At 33.7% G+C, this 3,661-nt stretch overlaps 1 long non-coding RNA gene across 1 annotated transcript; it reads left to right on the top strand.

Annotated features, from left to right (window-relative positions):
• The first annotated feature begins 3,110 nt into the window (after positions 1-3,110).
• On the top strand, positions 3,111-3,632 carry LOC122074806. The gene is made up of 2 exons (XR_006139050.1): positions 3,111-3,431; positions 3,564-3,632. It is a non-coding gene; the product is annotated as an uncharacterized LOC122074806 (long non-coding RNA).
• Positions 3,633-3,661: the final 29 nt, after the last annotated feature.

Genomic DNA, 3,661 nt, shown 5'->3' with positions numbered 1-3,661 from the left:
TTTTTTTTTTTTTTTTTCAATGGATTAGAAACCAAATTTTACAAATGTTGTGATTTGACCGTATGCTCTCTTTCCACTATTCTTTTAATAGAGATTCTATACTTATTAAGGCTCTATTTGTTTGAATGTAAAAGACTCTTAAGTAGAATAAGTATGAGAAACAAGACAAAAAATACTAGTATAATGTAGAACTACAAGTCTATTATGTTTATTTTTTATGATATAATCTCTATAATAAACCAATTTTTTTTTTTTTAATTCAACCCATTTTACACAAAGCAAACAGTACATGAATAAATGAAGAGAGAATAAAAATTCTTTTGTAAATTGAAGTTTCATTTTCATTCCTTCCTAGAAATCAGTTCATGGTTGGAAACTTGGAATCCAAAACATGTACGCAACATACATATTTGCAGTGTCTCACCTCAAAAAAAAAAAATATATATATATATATATATATAGTGATAGTGAAAGAAATGGTTATCCACCATGAGGTAATATCTTTTCGTACAATTTACATGAGAATCAACCTCCACAAGTTATTAAAAAAAGAAAAGAAAAAAAACACTCTACAACAAGTTGCTTAATGTCTAAAATGATATGGACAAGGCCATCAGTATCATTTACCTAATTTCTTCCTCATTTTCAGGAAAAAATAAAACAAATTACAACCACCAATAAATAGACAGATATCCTACTAGGCTGCCTTGGTTTAAAGGATTTCAAGTGGTCCCCTAAGAAGAATTGATTCTCCTTATGAACAAAATTTCAGTTAAGGAGTCAGAAGTGTAATTTCAGTTTTTTATTTTTTATTTTTTTCATTTTTTTTTTCTTACCACTATCAAGGATCTAGAACATTCCTTTCTTAATTCAAATTTCTAATTTCTTTCTCAAGAGTGGTGTTTTTAGAACACAAATAAATATCAATACTAGTAAAGACAAGATATTTAGAAACATTCCTCATCTTTCATGCTTTGATATGTGGGAATATAACCTTTTCAGAGAGGACCCTTTAATTTTAGTGTCAACTGATCATAGGTAGAATCATTGGAAACCTTTTAGGAGAATGACCTAAATGAGAGAACAGGATAGGGCAAAATAACCTTTAGGAGTTCAACTGTTGAGTCAAAACGAATATGACCCAGGCCTTCATTAATGTGTGTGTGTGAGAGACAGAGAGAGAGAGAGGCTAACCAGGCCATGTCTAGAAAGGTGAACAGGTAAGGGAGAGGTAGAGAATCATCCAACAGACTTTTATCTTTGGTTGACCATCCAAGTATCCAACACACTTAAATGAGTAATATATGCACCTTCCAGTAGTCCTATTTAATGTGTTTAAATGTTTCTATCGAAAGGATATATCTTTGGCTCTAACCCATCACTAAATTTATGACTTGTTGAACCACTAAGACAAAGTAGAATCCATCCCCATTTGTACCTTACTTAAAAGGTTCAATTAGGCTATCTGATCCACAGTTCAGAATTGGTTCTTTGTCTTGCTCTCAACAGCAACAGTAACATATTATAAAGAGAATCCACTTCTTTTCTTCTGGTGTGTTTGTAACTAACAATTGAATAGGGTCCCCCCCCCACCCTTCCCCCAGTACTTCTTGTTGTACAAACTAGAAAGGTACCCCTCAGGTAATCTGTAAAGATGGCCAATACAAAACACTACACAGTACGTGGGGGCCCCAATTTTAAGAGGGATGGGACAACTCATTTTCCTTGGGACTATCCGCCCTGGCTGAGTACCTCTATTCATGTTTCAGACTGAACCAATGGATGCCAATAACTCTACACGTTTCATTGATCTCTCTCTCTCTCTCTCTCTCTGTTATCATGCAAAGGAAAGAGTGTGCATGCACTGTGCAGGTCCTGGTCGTTATGGGTCATCAGTCATCTGATAAGATCAGCTTTTTACAGCCAAAGATTCTCTAACGAGAACTGGCCAAATGGAATTCTACCAATTTTATAATGACCCATTCTCATTTCCCTGTTGTTGCTTGTATAATGTTTAGACACTGCATATTTAATGGGCTTTGTAAACCAGAAGCCCACATGGGCCATGGAGAAGAAGCTCATAACTAGGTTCACAAAAGGTAATATTGTTGAGTTGGGGGTCTTTTATTTAAATCGGTTGATGGTTTTAATTCAACTGTTTGATTGAATTGTCTGTTACGAATTTTTAAGGGTGAAGATGGTAGAGATAGAGACACCAAATAGAGATCATAGTGAAAGAGAGTATAGTTTTTCAGGAAGTGGAGTATTCCAAAAGAGTGGAGGAAGATAGAATACTCTCTCAATTTTCTTGTACCTCTTATTCCTCTTGCCATTCACTTTCATCTCCTCACAACTCTTGTTTTATAAAACTACATTAAACACATTTCCTCTACCAAATTTTGTTTTTTAAATTAAATTAAAAATAAATAAACAAATTTCTACTAGCTATGTTTGATAGCCATAAGAAGAAAAGAAAAAATAAAAATAAAAATTAAATTTGAAAAGAGAGATAGACACATAAAAACTCATTGTGTAATCAAGACTTCAATCTTATTATGTCTTTTGTACTATTTTTTTTTTCTTGATTACCAAACAAAACCGAAGGAATTCATCTCCGCCTCAGTACCTTATACAAATTACAATCAAGCTTGTTAAGTTCCTTTTTTTTTCCATTTTTTTTATTTGATAAATTTCTTTTACCTTTTACAATTTATATAGATTTTTTTCCAAATTTCACAGGGCATATATATCCGGCCATGTGGACTTATGATGTGTCAGTTACCGTGCCTTTGCTTATGATTTTGTTTCAGCTTATCCCAACATTGAACACCATAGAACTCATAATGTTGCATGGACTCCTCTCCTGCTCATTGATCATGAGTTGTTAAGTTTGATGTGGATGGAGTCAATTTGGGTAACTCGGACATGGTTTGAGGAATCGGATTGAATTGATCAGAATCAATCAGGTCGTATCAGTATCGCCCTGTCGGGTCCCAATTCTTAGTACTGGATCGGTACGGACAAAGAACAACCATTAATCTATTTACCGAAAAAAAAATAAATCCATCAATATTATTAAATGTTGACTTGGTAAAATTCTCGTTATGGGATAGCCATTAACGTCTCTGTCACTTTCTCTCAACTCTTATTCTTCCTCTCCTTCTCTGATTCATCGTCTTCTACCTGCGATTTGTTTTTTTTTGTTTTTTTTCTTCCCGAAATCCCTAAAACCTTGGATGTGATCTGAGGTGTTTTCTTTTTTCTAATGGAGGGTTATTTCAGGTTCGGTTAGCTTTTTTGGCTACTTTGGTCCCAGCTTCCACCTTCGCAGTTCGCCATTGTAGTATTCTACATTAATTGGTTTTTTTCTTCTACAAGAGATGCCATTAAAGCAAGCTCTGCTCAAAAGTCTCTCTCCAGTTGCAGAAGAGGTGAAATTGCTTTTGTAGTTTTTAGCTCTTTATTTTAATTTCAAAGATTTTCAGCCAATAATCAAAGCAGTAAAGTTCATAAATTTGGAAAAATAATCAAACCAGCATAGCTACCCAGGTTTTATTTTGCAGGTTCTACATTGGATGCTCAAGTAAACAGAAAACTACAGAATTATGCTTTACTTTGAAATATGATTTTCACAACCTTCTTCAATAGTTTATTTGTATTC

The sequence above is a fragment of the Macadamia integrifolia genome, chromosome 3 (assembly GCF_013358625.1).
Source record: "Macadamia integrifolia cultivar HAES 741 chromosome 3, SCU_Mint_v3, whole genome shotgun sequence".
Lineage (NCBI taxonomy): Eukaryota > Viridiplantae > Streptophyta > Magnoliopsida > Proteales > Proteaceae > Macadamia > Macadamia integrifolia.
Note: the sequence above shows the minus strand (reverse complement) of the source record. Positions and strands in the feature narration are given on the sequence as shown.